This window comes from Hibiscus syriacus, unplaced genomic scaffold (assembly GCF_006381635.1).
Source record: "Hibiscus syriacus cultivar Baekdansim isolate YM2019G1 unplaced genomic scaffold, ASM638163v2 tig00010968_pilon, whole genome shotgun sequence".
NCBI lineage: Eukaryota > Viridiplantae > Streptophyta > Magnoliopsida > Malvales > Malvaceae > Hibiscus > Hibiscus syriacus.
The window spans coordinates 2,696,943-2,719,805 of NW_024062239.1; the positions used below are offsets into that span (position 1 = coordinate 2,696,943).

The window sequence follows — 22,863 nt, forward strand, 5'->3', positions numbered from 1 at the left end:
CCCTGGTATCGATACTTCTATACTATGGTACCGATACCCCCTTTCAGTATCGATACAATTTCTATATTCTGTGTTTGCATGGTATCGATACCTTTCTCTCAGTATCGATACTACTATACTATGGTATAGATACCCCCTTTCAGTATCGATGCCATTTTGACATTCTGGATCAATGATATTGATACTTTCCTTTGTTAGTATCGATACCCCATCAGTATCGATACCACTTGCATCGGTATCAATACTTTTGTTACATTTCTACCTATTTACACCTATATTATTAGTATTATTCTATCAGTACCAAAACCCTTACCCAGATTTACCATTTTTCAGCTCATTTTTTATTAAAATTTCACCTCTAATCCCTTTCTTTTACCTCCAACAATACTATTAAACTTTCCTTTACTTAACACCACTAACATTCCTTCATTTAACCTCTTATAACATTTAGAATCTTCATAGAACACTTCAACTCAAGAATCTTATCATTTTCCTAAACATGGTTTTAATCACATCCCATGCTTCTAATCTCTTATTCAATCCTTTGACAAGTCAATTCTACTAATAAACCTCAATAAAAACTCATATATCAACATATCATTCAAAAACACATTTCCTTAAATCTCATATAAAACATACACCACTTAGTTTTAATCTTCTTTAATCATTCATTAAGCTTACATATCACTTAATGTTACAAGAGCAACCCAAAATTTAAAAGAAGAACTAACCAATGGAAGTTTACCTTATGCTAGAGAGGAGAGCACTACCCACGTGGGTGAAGAAAAAGAAGAATAGAAAGAGCTTACTTTCCTCTTTCCCCCTTTACAATCCCTAATAAGGGATATTTTTTAAATTCATTTTCCCTCTTAAAAGACCAAAGTGTCCTCTTAATTTATCTATTGTTATAATTAGTCTAAACACTATTCCAAATCATTTCCTCATCTTTTACCACTTATTCAAATAAATTCTAAATTTTCAAATCTTTTTAATAAAGTCTCTGACCTGATATTTGGGGTATTACATTCAATTAAGTCCAAAACGTATTTACCCTTATTTGTTATATCAAAATATAGGTTCAACATTTTCAATTTCATTTTTAAGCTTATTTGATTGATTTTTGGGTTAAGTAATTAGATAAAGAATTAATCTACATAAAATTCTCTATCATTTGGTATAAAAATTACATGTAAATCATGCTTCGAAGATGAGATTAGTGATTAGTGTTCATGAAGAATAAGTTTGATTTTAATGATTTGAGGCTTGATTTTATGTTATTGATGTTGTAGATTAATTCTAAAGCATGATTGATGATTAAAATCAAGTATAAAAGCATGTATGATATTCGACCATGGTTAGGTTTTATTGAAGTGGATTGAAATTTGATTTAATTTTATGTTATGAAGACTAGAATAACATGAATTTAATATTAGGAAAGTGAATTCATGATTGAAATTGAATGAAAATTTTACCCTAATTGCTTATATAGGTTTGAACATAGGGAAAATTTATGGGAAAAATGTTGAAAATTTTCCTATGGTCTAGTATTGATATTAGATGTGTTTTATGTGATTTGGAGATTGATTTGGATCAATTTGAAACCTTGAGATAGAAAAAGGGCTAGTTTACAAGTTTTGAGAAATGAGGGACATTGATGCATAAATGTATAAATTGGAGTATTCAATGTTGAATTTTAAGTTAAATAAGTGATTTGGGATCAAAGTGTAAATTTGGAAAAATTTGGTGATGGAATTCGAATATTCTCAAAAGTTGGTACTTAATTGTGAATTTTCAAATGTGATGGTATTATTTTAGTATGAAATTTTAATGCTGGAAATTTGTAATAGCATGCTGATTTTTAAGTTTAAATATTGGATTTGGGATCGAATTGCAAGTTTATTAAAGTGGGTGGTTGAATTCGAAAAGTCTAAGGAAATAGAGGATGAAATTGTAAGTTTTTGAATGTTAAAGTATTGAATTGAATATATTATTATGTTTCTGGAAATTTTAGTAATTTATGTGAAATGATCATAATGGTGAATGATCATTATGAATTAAATAGAAATGTTGCTATGAATTCTAAAAAGAATTCATAATTAGAAACTTGAATGCAAAGTTGGTAAAGTTGAAGAGTTGATGATGAAAATACATATTTATGGAATCGAATGAATATTTAGGGAAGTTTGAAATTATGATGGAAATATGATTTAGTTTTATATCGATTTTATTTTATAGAATTTATTTAATCATAATTAGATTATGTTAGTAGAATACTAACATACAATTTGAAATGGTATTATGTATGTGATGTCGTAAAGATTAAGACAAATCTTGTGATTCTAGTGACTCGAAAGCGAAAAACAAAGTTCTTGAGTAAAAGAGTATCATATTAAAGTTTCAATAATGAGGCAAAGGTTAGTATAATTTATTTATTTAAATATTTTGATCGAGGAAGACTTGCGATAAGTCAACCTCATATTATTTATGATATTTATGTTTTATCTCACCTTAGCTATGTTACTGCCTCACTAAGTTTTACTTAGCACGTGATGTTTTTCATGCGTGAGTTTGGATAAAGAAACAAACGCGAAGTACTGAGTACTGAGAGCATCTCTTATTGGGAAATTAAGCCAACCTACAATACCAATAAGACATCTTTTACTCATTAGTGACACGTATATTAAAATGTTTTGAATTGCTTTGATAGATTAACTTAAAATGATTAATATTATATATAATTTAAAAGGGTAATTAAATAATTTTTCAATTAAGCAATATTCTGACAGTTTTATATATGTTGAGAAATAGCATTGAACTGCCTAGTTGATGGATGATAAAATATCATTTTATATTTTTACGTGATTAATTAATTTAGTTGAAATAGTTAAATTAAAATTTTTAAAATGAAACAAAAAATTTACGAGTTTTCTAGTATGGAATGTTGTAAAACGTCAATGTGATATATTTAACATGTATTTCAAGACGTATACGAGTTATAGGTGTTACACATTTAATGTAGATTGGGCTATGATTTGGTTATATGTTGTAAAAAGAAATAGTGATATGTTTTGAACCGTAGTAAATGTTTTTATCAGGTACTTGATTTGGCGTTCGTGCCTTGTATATGACATGTATTGTTTACATGTTTTACGCTAAAGGATTGGCTTGTTAAGTCAATTTTTTATATGTCGTATATTTTATATGATGTATACAATATTTTAATATTGATGTCATTTTCATATTTTGAAATGCCTCACTTTAATTAATTATGTTTTACTAAGTGAATACTTAACATGTGATTGTTTCACGCATAGGTAAAAGAGTACGTTCAGAGTGATGAGTGCAACTATCATCTATCAAGTGTCGTCTCATCAATAACAATATGACATATCTAGATGTTCTTTTGATATTACTAGTTGACATGTACTTGTTTATGTTATGATGGTCCAGTAGAAATATTTTAAACTATGATTTTGTAGTATTATATTAAAATGAACTTGTAATACTATGTGATGGACATAAATGGTATTTTATATTTTAGTAGTTAAATGATGTTTACATATTTTATTATTAGTCGTATTATTTAAAGAATTTTTTTATTGAATGTCAAAAGGGGAAAATGTTTTAAAAGTCATGTGACATCTTTGACTCGTATTCGAGGTCGAAAACGGGAAATGGGTGATACATGATTGAAACATTTAAATAGTTTGGTGGTCTGATTCATTAAATCAAAACATCGATGGTCAAAGTGAAAAAGGACAATAGTTAGATGGCCCCCTGTATAATGTGCCCTTTATTTAAATTTAATTGATGTAAATTAATATAAAACTTACTAGTTTTACATGGTATAAGTAGAATTTATCCCCTTATATATTCACAATAAGGGATGAATTAGAAGAAGAAAAACTTGTAAAATTGTAAAAGATTAAATTAAATTATCAATAAAAATACAAAAATATATAATAATTTAATTTTTTTTGATGAATAACTTCTCCAACCATTCCCCCATCTCTATTAACAATCAATTATTTAAAATAATTTCATTGTTATTAGGGAGTTACACATAAATGCAAAACTAGTCTAATAAACACTAATATAAATTATTATGAAAAGTTTTTCACTAGTGACCCTTTGATCAGACAATCTCTTGATAATAGTAGGCCTTTTCCTACTTTGAACAGGGATCAATGGAATTGGTTGGACAAACCTTTTGAGAATAATGAAATAAAATAAGCCCTATTCAGTATGGGTCATCTCAAAGCACCCGGCGTTGATGGATTCCATGCGATTTTCTTTAAGAACAATTGGGACATAGTTGGGGAAAAAGTTTGCTCGTTAGTCAAACACTGCCTTAATGGTGGCCAGATTGTGGAAGCCCTTAATAGAACAAGTCTGGTGCTTCTTCCCAAGGTGGATAACCCTGAGAGAATTAACCAGTTTAGACCTATAAGCCTCTTCCAAGTGACCTACAAAATTATTACTAAAGTCATTGTCAACCGTCTTAAGCCTATCCTCCCTACTATGATTTATGATAGTCAAACGAGCTTCATTCTGGGCATAGTCATTACTGAAAACATTATTCTAACACAAGAAGTGATATATTCGATGAAAAAGAAAAAAGGGAAAAAAGGAAAAAAAAGGTGGTTGGCCATCAAATTATATCTTGAAAAAGCCTACGTCAGATTAGAATGGTATTTTGTTAAAGATAGCATCTAGAAGATGGGGCTGCCTAATAAAATCATTGTGGCCATTATGAACTGAATAACCTCCATGACTATTCAAATTAACTGAATGGAGAACTTACTGAACCTTTTCAACCTTCTCGGGGTATTAGACCGAGGGATTATCTTTCACCATATCTGTTTGTCATCTGCATGGAAAGATTAGCGCAAGAAATAGCATTATCAGTTAACCAATGAAGGTGGAAACCTATTAAACTATCTAGAAATGGTCCTGACATCTCTCACATCTTCTTTGCAGATCCTATTTGCGGAAGCAAACATCACTCAAATTGGAGTAATTCAGAACACTCTCAACAAATTCTGCAATAGCTCGGGACAGAAAGTTGGACTCCAAAAATCCAATATCTATTATTCCAATAATGTCAATGCGCAAACCAGAAACAATATAACAAACTTAATTGGCATCAAAGAGGTTGAAAACCTTGGAAAGTACCTGGGAGTTCCACTACTGCACAACAGGATCAATAAACGAACATACAACTGCATCACTCAAAGAGTTAAAGACAGACTCACAGGGTGGAAAGCTAAATCATTATCTTTAGCTAGAAGAATTATCCTCACCAAATCTGTTCTCAATTCAATCCCTGTATACACCATGCAATCGATTTTAATTCCCAAAGGAACATGCAATGAGTTTGAAAGACGTACAAGAAACTTCATTTGGGGAAACACAAATGACCAGAAGGGAGTACACCCTATGAACTGGGAGAACCTCTGTAAACCTATTAAAGGAGGGGGTCAAGGCCTAAAAAACCTAAGATTCCAAAATGAGGCCTTCATTTTTAAACTAGCCTATAAACTTACTAATCGAATTGATCTTTTATGGGTGCAGGTGATGAGAAGCAAGTACAAATTGAAAGAAATTCTACCTAAAGAGCTTGAAAAAAAGGAGGATCACCTTTATAGAATCACATATGCTCCTTGTGGACAAAATTCAGAAAGAACATATGTTGGAATATTAGAAATGACAACCGAGTTGAATTCTGGCATGATATATGGTTAGATAATAAAGACCCTCTATCTAGACTCTGCAATCAACCATTGGATGTAGAAAATGAAAAGACTAAAGTCAAGGAGATTGTCAACCAAAACGGTAACTGGGATTGGAATAAACTTACAATGCTTCTGCTAGCCCAAGCCATTAATATGTTAAGAGCCACACCTCCTCCACTGGAAGAATACCTTGAAGATTCGCTGGGCTAGATTTCATCTGAGAAAAGGATTTTCACTGTTAGATCTGCCGATAAGTGGATAGCTAACTTCAATAATGCTATAGAAGAGAAGATTTGGGGCATCATTGCCAAACATAACAACATTCCAGAGTCAAAACCTTCCTATGGCTAATTGGAAGAATTAGACTGCTGACCAATTCAGAAAGAGCGAGAAGACATATGACTTTAGATGCAAGTTGCCCTATGTGCAATTATGAAAAAGAAGACATCAACCACATTCTGAGATACTGCCCTAAGACTTTGTTAATATGGACAGACTTGATTGAACCCCAGAAGATGGACAACTTCCTAAACTACAATTTAAAGAATTTGATCATTGAGAACCTTAAAGCAACCCAGTCCCCTTCGCCAAGAGTCGAGAACTGGCCAAATTTTTTCAGTATGGTATATATGGAAGAGAAAAAACCAGTCGATTTTCGATCCAGAAATGATTGAAAGGGAATCGGTTATCCAACAAGCTAGAAGACTTACCTAAGAATTACAGAGTTTGGATTTTACTAATTCTGTTAGCACACAAATCAGAGATAGCTCCCGATGCAAATGGTAGTAACCAGTAATCAATGACTGTAAAATAAACATAGATGGAACCAAAAGACAAATCACTAGAGAAACTGTGTGGGGTTGTTGCAAGAGATTGTAATGGTAACTGGCGCTGGGGTTTCGAAAAAAATAGGGATCTGTTCTATTTTGGAAGCAGAATTATGGGGCATCCATGAAGGCCTAAGAATTGCTTGGATGAGGGGAGAAAGAAACGTGATCCTAGAATCTGATAATAGAGAAGCTATCAACCTAATCAAGAACAAATCGATCGAACACAGGAAACTAACGATTCTGCAACATATCGAAAGGATGTTAAAGAGAAATTGGGAAGTAGACATGAAACACGTACCTAGAGAGGCTAATCGCGTTGCTGACTTCGTCGCTAAACAGATGTGGAAGCACCATGATGATACCAAATTTCTGGAAGATTACCCTAAGGAAGCTGTGGAGCTGCAGATAGTGGACAAAACGAGAAGCTAGGTGGTTTTTTTTACCATTTTTTTCAACCAAAAAAACACTAATATAAATTCCAAATAAAAAGTTACTCAAATTTTAATATAAACCCATAGAAATAATTATTTGTTTAAATAATAAATATATCTAAAAATATTAATTTTTTCTCTATAAATGCTTATAATTTTATTCCTTTAACAAAACTTATATACCATTTCTGAAAGTTCCTTTAAAAGTACCGGACCTACTCTGATTTCTCTTCGCATAGCCGCCGCCATCCTCACCAGTCTGTTATAGCCTCGTCTCTCTCTTCTGATCCAAACCCTTTCTCGCTCGTCTTCTTGTTGCGACCGGGTAATTCTTCGAACCCTAAACTTTACTTCAAGATTGATATTCGCTTGACTCACGCGATTCTGAGTAATCTCCTCTCTGCCTCTGCATCACTCTCTATATTTGATTTTATGTTTTCGATTCTACTGTTCGTTACTCTGACTCATCCCGTTCTTTCTATGTTTGTTTTGTTGAAAATGATATATATGTGAATGTATGTATAAGCTATCTGTTTTATTGGAAATAGCGGACCGTTATTGCAGCTATTTTCCGTTCCACTACTATCGTGGCCGCGGTTTTTTAGGCTTCTCTGGAGGTGTATGCGCCGCTAATGTGAAATAGCGGCCACCACAGCGCTAGGCAACTGCTGTTTGAAATCCCGAGGTAACCCAAACAGAATATGATACATCTGTTGTTTGGGTAGGATACTTACAGTTATAGCATCTTGCTTCTGTTGGATGCATTGTGCGGTGAAATGATTATGGTCTAATGATTCCAACCTAATTACTAGTCTCGTTTTTGCTGATTACAAGTTTTCTAATAACGAGTTTGCATTCTTATTAGGTGCATTCAGGGATTGTCTGTCTTGAAAAAAGTTTTTTCCCTTTTAAAGAATACATACACATACACAGTTCAAATTCTGTGGAACCACTTATGATATTTTATTAGCTTATGGGCTTTTGTTTTTGTTCTCCCGTCTAGGTTGTTCTGAGTTTGAATAGAACTCACATCATTCGTTGCATATGTATTTATATTATTGATACACGTTAGAGAACTATGTTATACACTTATAATATTTGTGATCAGATTTTTGGGTTACAACCAACTCATTCTATAAGTTATTCAATATCTTTATGTGCTTATAAATATAGGTTGAGAATCAAGTTTGTGCAAATGGCTGGGAAATCTAATAAGGGAAGGAACAGGAGAGGGGCACACAATTCAACAATTTCTGCAGAGCAACCTGTCTCCTCTGATGTTCCCTTGAAGGGTAATGTAACTGCTTCCAAGCCTCCTGATGTTGACTCTAATGGAGTTGCAAACATGGTAGAATCATCTGGTCCCAAGTCAGAGATGACAGAACAAGAAGCTTTGAATTCATCAAGCCAACCAAAGCAAGGTGAATTTGTATGCATGATTGCTATATTATTACTTTTAGTGTGATGACCTTCCATTAGCATATAATGATTACCTCTGAAATCTTATAATGATTTCCTTTTTTTCAAGAGATTTATTAGCATTGGTGTTTAAAGAAAGAGCTTCATTATTTTTCCATCTGTAATCTATGATTTCAATAATTTATCTATATTAGGCAGATGAATATTCGTTTCGTATCTTTGCATCTATTAGACTTTTCAGCTTAGGTTTAACAACCTGCTTTTTCTGTTGTTTATATGATATCTTAATATAAGTGTGTTTTTATGGTTCTACTTCTATTGAATACTTCTTGAATTGCTGTTGGGCTTACATTCTTCTCCTCATTAATGCAGGTGACGTTCATCTTTATCCAGTGCCTGTTAAAACACAAAGTGGAGAAAAGCTTGAACTGCAGGTGAATCAACTTGCTTTTAAAACGACGCTCTCTCTTTCTATGCATGTGTATGGTTTGCAGATGTATCCTTTGTATGGGTGGATATGTTTACAAATCTAGATGTGGATTGATTTTCATTGGGATACAATTAAAAATTGAATTTTCTTTTTGCATAGATACCTTATTACTGATGTGGTTTAAATGATGAATTGACTATTTGTATATGCAGTTGAATCCTGGAGATTCTGTCATGGACATACGTCAATTCCTTCTTGATGCTCCAGAGACCTGTTACTTCACATGCTATGATTTACTGCTGCACATTAAGGATGGTTTGACTCATCATTTAGAAGACTATAATGAAATTTCCGAAGTAGCTGACATTACTATCGGGGGTTGCTCCTTGGAGATGGTTGCTGGTATACTAGCATTGTTTTCCATTTTATGGTTTTAAGGTCTTTGTGTGGGCTCTAACCTGATATTTTTTGGCAGCACTATATGATGATAGATCCATCAGAGCTCATGTTCACCGTACAAGAGATCTACTTTCCCCTTCTACACTTGATGCCTCGCTCTCAACTTCACTTGCATTGCAATATGAGAAGGCACAAAGTAAAGCTTCCATTTCAGGAGGTCTGGACCTTAAATCAATGTCATTTACCATTTTGTAAACTCTGTAATTTTGACCTTTAGTTTTTTTTAATCCAGATGCTGCAAAAATTGAAGTTCCAGAGCTTGATGGCTTGGGCTTTATGGAGGATGTTACTGGATCAGTAGGTAAATTACTGTCCTCATCTTCAATGGAGATCAAATGTGTGGAGAGCATTGTTTTCTCGTCCTTCAATCCTCCACCAAGCTATCAAAGGTAAAATGCTGAATTTCTTTTCTTTATATTGATAGTGCGTTTTTGTTGTTGGAGGTGAATGAGTTTTGGCATTTATATTGAATGAGTAACAACATATTGTAAATTTGTTGGGATAGGCTTGTAGGGGATTTAATCTATTTGGATGTAGAAACTTTAGAGGGTAACAAATACTGTATTACGGGAACCACAAAGATATTTTATGTCAATTCAAGCACTGGGAATATTCTTGACCCCAGACCAAGCAAAGCTGGTTACGAAGCAACAACTCTCGTTGGACTCCTGCAGAAAATTAGCTCTAAATTCAGGAAAGGTAACATAATATGTCAAAACATTCTTTTACCTGGTGTTAGAGGTTGAAATTTTCTAGTCCATTTACCATTATCCTGTAATTATTTTTCCTTTTGTGTACTTGTAATGAAGCTTTCCATGAGACTATGGAGCGGAAGGCCACTGCACATCCTTTTGAAAATGTTCAATCTTTGCTTCCACAAAATTCATGGCTTGAATCATATCCAGTTCCTGGTAAGTTTGACCTTCTAAAGTTATACTTAGTGTTTAGCTTTGGAAAGGGAAAAGGTAGGTTGAACCTGTGATGTGGAGGGTGCCTTTTTTTTCTGTTTTCTCCTACACGTGTTGTAGGGAGGAAAATGGAGGGAAGCGAAAAAGGTGATGAAAGGGGAAAAAGAAGGAAAGGGAAGAAAGTTTTTAAAGCTGTATGCTATGGAGGATAAAAATAGAGGAAAAGAGATAAGATAGGGTAAAGTTATAAATAAAATTGTTAATGTAAGTTGAATGGTGTTTTTATATCCCATTAGAAGGCTTTGATTTGAAGGTAAAGGATAGGTGCAAACACACCCATTTTCTTTTCCTGTACTTCTCTCCTACCAATTAAAGGAAAGGGAGGAAAGAAAGCAGTTTTTCCTAATATCCCATTCCCTTCCATCTAGTGTAATTTTTTCTTTTTTCTTTTTGGGTGTGCTTGTTAGATGTTTGTGCAGTAAGAATATATTTTATTTTCGTTTAAAAAAATTAAAAACAAAGAATTTAAGTATGTTGCATTGGAAAAGCAATATTATTGTATTGCAAAAGCTGATTCTGATGTTTGTGCTGTTGTCAGATCACAAACGCGATGCAGCCAGAGCAGAGAATACATTGATTCCTTCATATGGGAGTGAGTTGATTGGCATGCAAAGAGATTGGAATGAGGAACTTCAATCTTGCCGAGAATTTCCGCGTACAACTCCTCAAGAAAGGTACATAATACCACCTTCTTATAATAATTAGCTAATATTAAAACATTTAATCATTATTCTTTGCAAAGTAGGTGTAGTTGGATCTACGTGATCCATGGAATGCTGATTATTCATTTTGATAAGAATGTATCATGTTTGAATTACAGTTTTATATGCTTGTGCAATGAATTTAATAGGTACTCTAAGTTTAAATTGTAATAGCATTACATATCAGATACAAGATTAAACTTAGTGAGTCATACTGAAAGGAAATTAATGTTTTTGATCTGATAGATCTTGTGCTACATTTGGTAGCACTGTTATTTTTTCTCCTCACGTTTTAGTACATTAGCAATAAACTAACTTAAGTTGGTACTCTAATTTTTAGTTATTCATGTGACTTAGTTTAAATAAAGAGAATGAATATATATTGTCTATTTTGAAGAGGTATCACTTTTTTTACTTGATTTTTACTCATATTTCTAATTTCCAGTTTATATTTGCATAAATTATTTTTTATGTTATGAGAAACTATTTTAAAACCCATGTAATAATTAAGATTTTCCTTTTCCTAATACTTATCCCAAATGAGTCATTAATGTTCTAATCTTGACATAAGAAGCCCCAAAATGTAGAATTAATATGTGGTTGAATGGGAAATTATAATTTTTAATCCAACACATTGTTAATATTAAGAATTTTAAGGTTACAATTTATGAAATGTACTATTTGTAGTTTGCGAATGAATTACTATCTTATTTTTCTTTTAAATTGGACATGCATGTCACATATTTGCAGTTTTTAAGACGCTGTCAATCATTTTAGAGTTTCTTCTTATCATATGGACATTTTTTGCAGGATCCTGCGGGATAGGGCTCTCTATAAAGTGACCTCAGACTTTGTTGATGCAGCGATTAGTGGTGCTGTTGGAGTCATCAACAGATGTATACCGCCTATAAATCCAACTGATCCCGAGTGCTTTCACATGTTAGTATTCCTTAAAAGAACACCTTTGATCGAGTATTTTAGGATGATTTGATAATTGTGTTATCTTTCACGTTGCCTCTGGAAAGATCAATTATGATAATATGATTTCTCTGGGGAGTTACATTGTCCTGTTCCCCCTCTTGATATTTGTGATATTATTTTAAGGTCAGGCTTAGGCATCTCTTAGCGGTTTGTCAATTCATTTATTTCTCTGTTCTTTGTTTAGTAATTTCATTTGTTACAGCCTAATTTTCCTCCGCATTGCATTGTTATTCTTGTTGTTCTACCTTATAATTTAGATAAATTTGGTAATGTCATATCTTTTCATTTCAGGTATGTTCATAACAACATATTCTTCAGTTTTGCTGTTGATTCGGATATGAAACCACTGTCCAAGAAACGTTCAGTAGATACTTATTCAAATTCTGAGAGCAGAAACGAAGCTGCAGGTAGCATGGAACCAAATGAGGAAAGATCAAGCATGGGGGGAAGTGATACTGTAACAGAATTGGCTCATGGGTCTGTTGAGACACCATTGGCTGAGAGTGAGCAGGCTACATATGCTTCTGCAAATAATGATTTGAAAGGCACAAAGGCATATCAGGAAGCTGATGTCCCTGGACTTCATAACCTTGCTATGGCCATGATTGATTATAGAGGTCATAGAGTGGTGGCTCAGGTGAACTCTCTTTCTTTGCTATTTTAGGAGAAGTTGTTGGATGCTTCTTCAGGCTAATTGTCAGTTTTTCCTTTTTTGATGTCTTCATTTATTTGATCTAGAATTATGTAATAATTTGACACTTCTTTTGTAGAGTGTCTTACCTGGCATTCTTCAAGGGGATAAATCAGATTCTCTCCTTTATGGATCTGTTGACAATGGAAAAAAGATCTGCTGGAATGAAGATTTTCATTCAAAGGTGATAAATATGAAATTTCAAATCCTCAAAAAAAAAGTCTGTTTTGTGTGGTACGTTCATGGACAAATCACTTTCTTGTGGGTTGCAGCATCAATTTCTTTCAACTTTTATATTTCATTTTATTAAGTTTTAATTTCTTTCATTACTGTATTAGATACTCTTTAAAGAGAATAAATGTTTTGGTGGAGAGTTCTGACTTCTATGTTCCTTTAGGTACTTGAAGCTGCCAAACGCCTTCATTTGAAGGAGCACACGGTACTTGATGCATCCGGGAATATTTTCAAATTGGCTGCTCCGGTGGAATGCAAGGGCATTGTTGGTAGTGATGACAGGTGATTGAACCTTTCCTTGAGGTTTGCAAGCTCACAAGCTGCACTGATATTGACTAAATCTTCTTTTGATGTCCTTAACAATCTTTTTGATACCCATCACTAGCCTTCACATTTTTTTGATTTACTTAAGTCATTATGTTCTCAAATGATTGATTTTAGTTACTCGTGTTCTTTCACATTTCTAATTAACTTTTTCCTTTTCTTTAGAGCTGCAATTTCCTCACACATCACCAACTTCTTGTCTTACTCAATAGTTTTCTAGCTATCAGTTTATTTTCTTTAAGTTCCTAGTCAGAAGACACATCTACTTTGCAGCTTTGATAGCTAGATGAGATTAGTTAATATTCCTTTTGAGGAATGTTTCTCCTAAGAGAGAGAAAGATGAGTCTCTTATTTCGTTGTATATGCTAATCTGAGCTTGAACTCTTCATGTTATAATTTGTGCTCAACTAAATTTTCGTCTTTGGCTTTCTTTTCCTTTTCCTCTAATACCATTTTTTTAATTAGGCATTATCTTCTGGATTTGATGAGAGCAACTCCTCGTGATGCAAATTTTAATGGACCTGGATCTCAATTTTGTATATTGAGATCAGAACTAATTACTGCGTTTATCCAGGTATTACATTCTTACATTAATGTCAATTTACAACTTGTTTGAAGTGCTCTTATCTGATGTTGACTTGCTTAACTGGAGAAGTCTCAAGCTCCAGAAGGTTCAAAATCTGTGTCTAAATCTGAGGGAGAGGTTAATGCTGCAACCAATTCTTCAAAATCTGAGGGAGAGGTTAATGTTGCAACTGATTCTTCAAAGGCTGCTGTTGATGAAGCACCAGTGGCCACAGATTCTCATGAAGCTGCAACTTCTGATGATCATGAGGCAAGTCTCTCTTAGATAACACAGATCTAATCTGTTGCATAGCATTTGCCTTTCTATCTATACTGTTCAGGTTTTCTAGTTCTCATAAGCTTTTTCTTTTTTGTTGCCAAATGTGGTGAATGGTGATAATCACCCCCAACTTTAAGAAAGTGACTCAAGTGGTCATAGCTTATTAAAGCTTTTAAATATTTTCTGCAAAGATAAGTAGATAATGGATTTGTTATGCAAATTGTTGATTGGTTGGAAATTTTGGAATGGTTGCAGACATTTTTTATATCTAGTTTATTAAAAAAAAATTGCGGATTAAGGAACTGTGTGATTAGTATTGTGCCATGTAAGATGTGAATTTTTGGGCTTATAATGTAATATTTAACTATACTTGGTTCTATTACCTTATAATTGTTTGCTGCAAAACATATTTCAGTCTGTTTAACATGAAACATACTTTGCTAATGGGCCCTTTGACCTCAGGGTACAACCAAGGAAGATAAAAATAAGGTTGATACACAATGTTCTTCTGTATCTGTTAAAAGTAGTGAAACACATGAGATATCATTTAACCCCAACGTTTTCACTGAATTTAAATTGGCTGGGAGCCAAGAGGTGAGTCTCCTTTATCTGTAACTTTCCTTCCTTTTCAACGCTGCTAAACTTTTGATATCTTACATTTTTCCTTTTGTGTACACCAGGAGATTGAAGCTGATGAGGAAAATGTAAGGAAAGCTAGCTCTTATCTTTTAGATGTTCTTCTTCCCAAGTTTATACAAGATCTTTGCATGCTGGAAGTTTCACCCATGGATGGCCAGACACTGACAGAAGCACTTCATGCACATGGAATTAATATCCGATACATTGGGAATGTAAGCTTTTTGAATAATGTGGGTTTATTCGTTTAGTCTATTTTGGTGACAAAATGTGAAGCTGTTACTGAATCACAATTTACAGGTTGCCAATGGAACTAAACATCTACCTCATCTTTGGGATCTTTGCTCTAATGAGATTGTTGTCCGGTCAGCAAAGCATGTCTTGAAGGTGGTATTATTTTTGTCTGCTTAACATCTTTTCTTGTTGTATAATGCTTTCTATGTTTTGGATATTTTGCTGTGATTTTTTAATATGGAAATTATAACCCTCTTGCTTTTTATTTATGATTATGCAGGATGTTTTGAGAGATACAGAGGATCACGATCTGGGACCTGCAATTGCACATTTTTTGAGCTGTTTCCTTGGAAGTTGCCAATCTGTTGCTGCAAAATTGACTTCTAGCACGCAGCCCAAAAACCAAAAGAAAGTAAGTTCTAGTAGATGAGTTATTGCAACCCAAGTTACTTGCCTATAAGCAATTTCAGAGCCCTTTATAGTATACTATGTTTTGGTGTGTTAATTATCCAAATCCGTGTAAGCTAAAGATTCTGTTTAGAGGAAGTGCCCTATGTGATGGTATTCTACACTGGACTAGATTGCCTGAGGTCTGTATTTATGTTCAAACTATATGCAGGAGCAAGCAAGTCATCAATCTTCAGGCAAAACATCAAAGGGACATTCTAGATGGAAGGGTAAAGCATCTGCAAGGAGGAATATTTCTTATTATATGGATGTCAGCTCCGAAAGTTTATGGTCTGAAATTCAGAAATTTGCAAAATTGAAATATCAGGTATTGAATTGTATTTTTGTTGGTATGGATGTCCTATAGTTATGAGTGAATGGTGAACCACCATATCCTTCTGTTAGTGCCTCAAGAAAGCATGATATGTTAATATGAGGTTATTGAATTTATGAATATACTTTGAATTGAGCATATCTATGGTTTATGTTTGATTTTGGATTTTCCTTTATGTAGTTTGAGTTGCCAGAGGATGCAAGATCGCGGGCGAAGAAAATTTCTGTCCTACGCAACCTATGTCAAAAGGTTTGAGTTCTTAACAATATTCTATTTCTTACATCTTTCCTTGTTTGATGATTTTCCTTCCATATCAGTTTCATAATTTTCTTTTTTTTTTCCTACATGGCTAGTCCATGCTGCGAAACATTTTCCTTAGGAGATGCATCTTGTGTCAGGAACAAACTACATAATTTTTTAGGGGTGATTTCCTTCGTTATCTGTTCCATGGATTGTAGTAGTTTGCATATGCTTGTATGTTTAATAGTTGGATGAATTTCTAGCTTAGATAACCTTGCACAAACTTTGTAAGCCTTTGTCTTTTGATTATGCGACATATGCTAAGTAATTTTCCCCGTCACCATATGCTTACATGAATCTGGTTTTCTATACAGGTGGGTATAACTATTGCTGCTCGAAAGTATGATTTGAATGCTGCAACACCCTTTCATACATCAGATATCTTGAATCTCCAACCTGTAGTGAAGCATTCAGTTCCTGCATGTGCTGAAGCTAAAGATCTTGTAGAGATGGGAAAGGTCCAATTAGCTGAAGTAAGGCGCTGTATTCCCTTTCTCACTGATAAACACAAGTATATATATATATATAATTTCATGGCATTGTATCGATTTCTGATTTTGTTTTGTATCTTCTACCAGGGGGGAAATTACATTAGGAATCATAGAAGTACATTAGACAAGAAAAATTGAGGGTCAATTTTTCTGCAATTTTAATGTGTTTATGGTTGAATTGGGTTGGTAGTTATGTTGCACGTATATTTTTCACAATCTGAATAAACTGTTGTGTTCCAATCTCTCTCAGGGCATGCTTAGTGAAGCGTACGCAATATTTTCAGAGGCATTTTCAATACTTCAACAGGTAAGTTAGGTCATTCCTCTTATTATGAATTAATAAATATAAGCTTTTCATGATTTAATCAATTGGTTGATTTCAGGTCACTGGGCCAATGCACCGGGAAGTTGCCAATTGCTGTCGGTAGTAATCATAACTCAAACAGTTTACTAATTTTTTTTCTAATCATTTTTGTCTTTTAGTATTTTAATTGTCCAAAAAGAAATATATTATGTCCTCTTCATAGCATAGTGATGGTACTTTATTTTTGTATGTTTTGCTTTATGTACGTGAACCAACCCTTGTTATATTTCACCATGTTAAAGACATGTTATTGTATCTTCTATAGTTGGGCAATTCTTTTTCTAGTAGAGGTTGAGTGCTCACAGTGTTTTGACTTCCAATCTTGTCTAAATAGTTTTACTTCCTTGTTTTCAGGTACCTTGCTATGGTTTTGTATCATGCTGGGGATATGGCCGGGGCCATAATGCAACAGCACAAGAACTGATTATAAATGAACGTTGCTTGGGTTTGGACCACCCTGATACCGCTCATAGGCATGGGTTCTTTCTCTATGTTCTTCTCACAGACATTCATAATGGGTTCATTTGGTGTCTTACAATCTGAACTGATCTTCATTGCTATTGCTACAACAATATTACTTTGATTTTTGAACTTCTATAGATATTTTTACTCTTTCTTGCTCTCTTCAGGGGTCTAATAAAAATTTGATTTGCAACTACCTATGCTCTGCAGTTATGGTAATATGGCCCTTTTCTACCATGGCCTGAGCCAGACAGAGCTAGCACTACAACACATGTCCAGGGCACTGCTTTTGCTAAGCCTATCCTGTGGCCCAGATCATCCTGATGTTGCTGCTACTTTCATAAATGTTGCAATGATGTATCAAGATCTTAAAAAGATGGATACGGCACTTCGTTATCTGCAAGAAGCCTTGAAAAAGAATGAAAGGCTGCTTGGCGAGGAACATATTCAAACAGCTGTATGCTATCACGCACTTGCAATTGTGTTCAACTGTATGGGTGCCTTCAAACTTTCGCATCAGGCATGTGTTCTGGAAGAGTAATGCAGTTTTTCTCACCATTTAGTTTAAATAAGATTGATTTAGTTGACCATTGTTTTTGATGCACTCAGCATGAGAAGAAAACATACGACATTCTCGTAAAACAGCTTGGTGAGGAGGACTCAAGAACAAGAGACTCCCAGAACTGGATAAAGACATTTAAGATGCGTGAACTTCAGGCAAGTAAATGGTCTTGCAATCACTGTGATATCAATCTATTGTTGAAAGCTCTAATATCTAGGAAAGAATTATTTGAAGAGTAATGTTGAGTTTGTTTTTCTTATATTTGTTCTTTGTGGTTTCTGAGGTAGCTAATTTGTATTGCAGATGAATGCTCAAAAGCAAAAAGGTCAAGCTTTAAATGCAGCTTCTGCTCAAAAGGCAATTGATCTCTTGAAGGTATTCTAATTACCCAATTCTTTGTTCCCCTCCCTTTCACATTGTCAGTTTCACTATGCAACTACTATTAGAACTTATGCATGTAACCATTTCTTGCTTTCTTTCTCTGGGTTCCTTTTTCTGCAAATCAGTAGACAGATCCGAGAGAAACAATGTTATTTCTTGATGTGATTAGTCACACTATATATCTGACATAAATTGGCTTGGCAGGCTCATCCAGATTTGGTGCATGCATTCCAAGTCGCTGCCGCAACCGGAGGATCTGGGAGTTCCATTGCATCTTTCAACAAGTCTCTGAATGCAGCAATGATTGGCGAGGCTCTACCTCGTGGACGAGGATTTGATGAAAGAGCAGCTCGAGCGACGGCAGAAGCAAGGAAGAAGGCTGCTGCCAGGGGTCTTTTGACTCGCTCCCATGGAATACCAGTCCAAGCTGTGCCCCCGTTAACTCAGCTTTTTAATATGATCAATATGGGGGCACCTCCAGAGGTAGGAGATGGCGGAGAAGCTGCTGGAGAGAGTAAGGAAGGGAATGGGCATCATAATATAGATGCTCCGGTTGATACCAAAAAAGATGACTCAAAATTCAAGCAAGGAGAAGAGGCAGCAGCACCTGTTGGATTAGGTACAGGTCTGGCTTCTTTGGATGCTAAAAAACAGAAAGGAAAACACAAAGTCACATCTTGAGATTTTGAGTGGAAGCTGTGTGTAGCTTGAGGATTGTTTTTTCATCCATGGTGTTTATGAGTTGGTACACGATTGCAAGTACGGAGAGTAGCAGCATTTCCAGCAAGAACTCAAAATTACATAATACATTTTTTAGCTTTGTTTTTTGTCCCCAATAATCTGGCATGTCTCACAGAAATCAGCTTGTTGCCAAGTAAAGGGAAGCATCTGAGGCGACTAGGATTTTGGTATTTTCAGCCCCTTTTGGAATTATCATTTTAGGGTTCAAGTATTGGTATTGGATTGTAATGAAATGAGCTTCCTTTATCATGTTCAAACAATTTTACTATGTTTTGGAGAGAGCTCATTTTACAACCAATTAAGAGACAAAAACCTTGTATTGCAACTTACAAGGGGAACAAACTATTTATTTATTTCATATTTGTTAATACTTATTTTGATAGAACACTTAATTAATACCATAGCAAGCCAAGATTGTAGAGCAGACTAACATCATGTCAGATCAGAGCAAGCTATCGCTTCGAGCAGGCAAGCGTTTGAAGTAGTTGCTGGGCACAGATGGCAGCTTGCCTGGGAACCTGGGATGGCGCAGACAATACAGACCACCAACCAGAACCACCACCCTAAACGGCGTTGCATACAACACAACAGTCGTACACAGACAAAACAGAATGAAAAGGCAGGTGGCTCGAGGATCTCTCCACCCCAATAGCGACTCAAATCTCTCCCCTTGTGTGGCTATGTCACCTCATTCTAACTACATCATGTGGTTTACATTTCGGAAATGTGTCAAATTCTTCATCAAGCTCATCTGGATTCACTGCCTCAGCCCATGAAAGCTTTGTATCCATGTGGGGTAGGTGCCTTGGGCGAAACCTATAGTTCCATAGTCCCACAAGGAACAGGGTATAAACACAGCGTCGACAGAATCAACTCAAGGTACCATATTAGAATTAGAAATAGAACATGGACTAGAACCGATGTGATGGGATTCTTCCAGTTACAAACATTACCAAACCATCGACCAATGGAGATCATTCCGGAGACGAGTGACATAATGCAGAAGAAATTAGTTTTGCTTCTTCTCATGCTCCACATGTGGGAATCCACATCTAACATATATTTAACCACCTCTTTTCTCAAAGGTGGTTCTGCTCGACCCAGCCGCCTTGCCACAATATTCATGGCTTGGTATCTCAGATTGTCTAGTTGATTAACTGTGAATGAATGCAAGTAATGCATCTTAGGCAGCAAAGGTTGCCCATAGATGTATATCATGTTAGCAAGTGATAGAGTAGTGAATCTAAATGCTAGTTGTAGCTCCCCCATTTTCTTCAATCCATGTGGGTGCAACACCAGGAGTGGATAAGAATGTGTGCATATCCTATGAGCTTCTAGAGTTGATAGCCGAATTTGTACCTTTCCGATCCGTGAATCTCGTGCCACATTGCTCCTACCATTGTTGCTGCCGCCCAAGTGGGTGTTGTCGAAAACTCCCAATGTAATCACTGTGCAAAGATTGTAAACTTCCCACATATATTACTCGTTCCATTTGAGATTGAAAGTTTGGATGATGGTTCTGGTCCGAACCCGCTTCTAGCCATACTTAGCCACACAATAAGCATTCGTACACGCTCAGCCATCCTTCATTTTCATTGGAGAAGCTCTTTTATTCCCAAAATGTCGACTTCTAGTATCCCAACATGTTTCCAAAGCTGTTTTGCTGTGAGCCTTTGATCACTAATGTACATTGTTGACTCATCCAACACATGATATTCACCTTCAAGACAAACTCTGAGATAAATCCTACTATAAACTTGAGCTCTTTCCTCCTATCACCTTCAATGGCACCAAAACCGTACTTCTCAAGATTGAACCACCGAGATTGCACTGGACGGTGGTCGAGCCGCTTCTCGAACGCGCTGAGCGGAAGGCTTGTCTTCCCCAGCACATCCTCCTTCGAAGGGTGCACTTGATCCTCGACGGTGATCGAGAGCTGTTCCTCGAAAGGCTCAGCTGTTACGAACACTAAATCTTCATTCCACAAAGGGTTGGGAGTAATAGTGGGGCATATCTTGGTCCTCAGCACTTGATTTCCTATCTTTGCTTTTATGAAAACTTCCGAGGGGCGATTTCAATCACCAGCCACTACATCTTAAACTTCGATCACATTGACCCTCAGGTACCAAAGCTTGGGCGGCACGTAAACCTTGGATCGGATGTTGAAAATGCATTTTCTGTGGACTGCGGCGACATTCGAGTGCCATGAATCGGGAAATGCTTCATCAGCCTGCGTCCCCATCCAAACTACAACCATCACTGCTCCCTTGACCTTCCCTTCACCACGTCGGTCCTCTAATCTATACCATTGAGATGCCAATGGACTGTCGGGTGGGACTCTCGTTGGGACCTCGTTCAAATCAAAAACCACCCTTCCAAGATAATCATCTCGTCCCACCATTTCCTTATCTTTCAAATAAACTTCAAGCGACGAGGACTGAACACGGTCCTTTGAGAAAGCAAACACCTGGTTCCATTCCGGATTTGTTTTCCTCTCAAAGTGCTTCGTTCTTCCCTTGTAGTTCCCCAGCTTCACTTCTACGTATGGATCTCAGCTTCCGGTTAGGGAACTGGGAGAAAGATCTTTGGCTTTTACGACCCGAACGTAGAGATAGAACATTTTCTCAACGAGGTCGTAAGTGGTTGTGAATCTCTCGCCGCCGTTCATCCACCCTTGTCCTCCAAATGAACCGCAGTTAGGCCAGCATTCGCCCAGCTGGGGACTTGTGTCCTTGAGATTATAGTCGTCGTCCTCCTGGCCGCCAGGCAGCTGTTCTTGTGCACTGAGTATAACACCTTAGCCTATATGTCTCGTAAAACGAGCTAATGATGACATATTAACTCAATTGACATTTGTTTGAATTTAAATGCTTAAAAATTTTATTTCATTTAATAATTTTCATTTTAATTTTAAAGGATTTTTCCTTAATCATATAAATTTATTGTTTGATCATTGAAACTAGTCCAGTTTTAGTCTATAATTAGACAATTCAGTATTGTTTCATATCCATATACAATTGTCTAATACCGCTTGATTTTAAAGCATTTAAAAAATAACATTTATATTATTCACTCATAAATACGATTAATACTAAAATAAGACAACTAAAAAAAATAATCCGTAATTACTATTACAAACCATTTTAGAATAAATATGATAAAGTAACCTAATAAATATAATGTACATGTCACTAATAAGTCAAAGTTAAGATGTCTTACTGATATTGTCGGTAGGTTTGATTTTCTATAAAATGCTCATAAACTCCTCACTTCACGTCCACTAATTTATTCAAACCTAAGCATGAAAATCATCACACGCTAAGTAAAACTTAGTGATGGAGAAATATAGCTAAAACATAAAATCCATAAAATATAAACAATAAATTGAAAATTTAAATAAAAAACAATGAAAACTTCAAATCGGGCTAGTCAGGCCGTTTTCCTTCTAAAAACTTAAAAATTATCATCTCATGATTTTATCAAAAATCATGTAAGTCATCATCAAATATCATAAATAACTTTTGTTTTTTTATTCGAACATATTTCATAACTTTCTTTTCAATTCTATGTTCTTATCTTTTATATAATGTCATAACTTTCACACTTACTATTTTAGCCCAATGTATATGTAAGTGAATACAATGTACGTGAGTATAAGGTGCGCACTAGGCACAACACGGTGCAAATCATAATTGAAATTGTGATATGATACACTTCAGTGCAATCATAACCTGAGCATCAAAGGTGTTGAACATTGGTACATGAATGTACCAAAGCTAAACTGGTAACTGATAAGCACTCACTTAGTGGCATCTTAAGGCTCTTGTGGTAGGTGAAAATGTAACATTTTCCCCCGAAAAGGTA

At 35.2% G+C, this 22,863-nt stretch overlaps 2 pseudogenes; one reads left to right on the forward strand and one right to left on the reverse strand.

Annotated features, from left to right (window-relative positions):
- The first annotated feature begins 7,227 nt into the window (after positions 1–7,227).
- LOC120204512 lies at positions 7,228–19,356 on the forward strand (annotated as a pseudogene).
- An 85-nt stretch (positions 19,357–19,441) lies between these two features.
- On the reverse strand, positions 19,442–21,567 carry LOC120204470 (annotated as a pseudogene).
- Between the last annotated feature and the right edge of the window lie 1,296 nt (positions 21,568–22,863).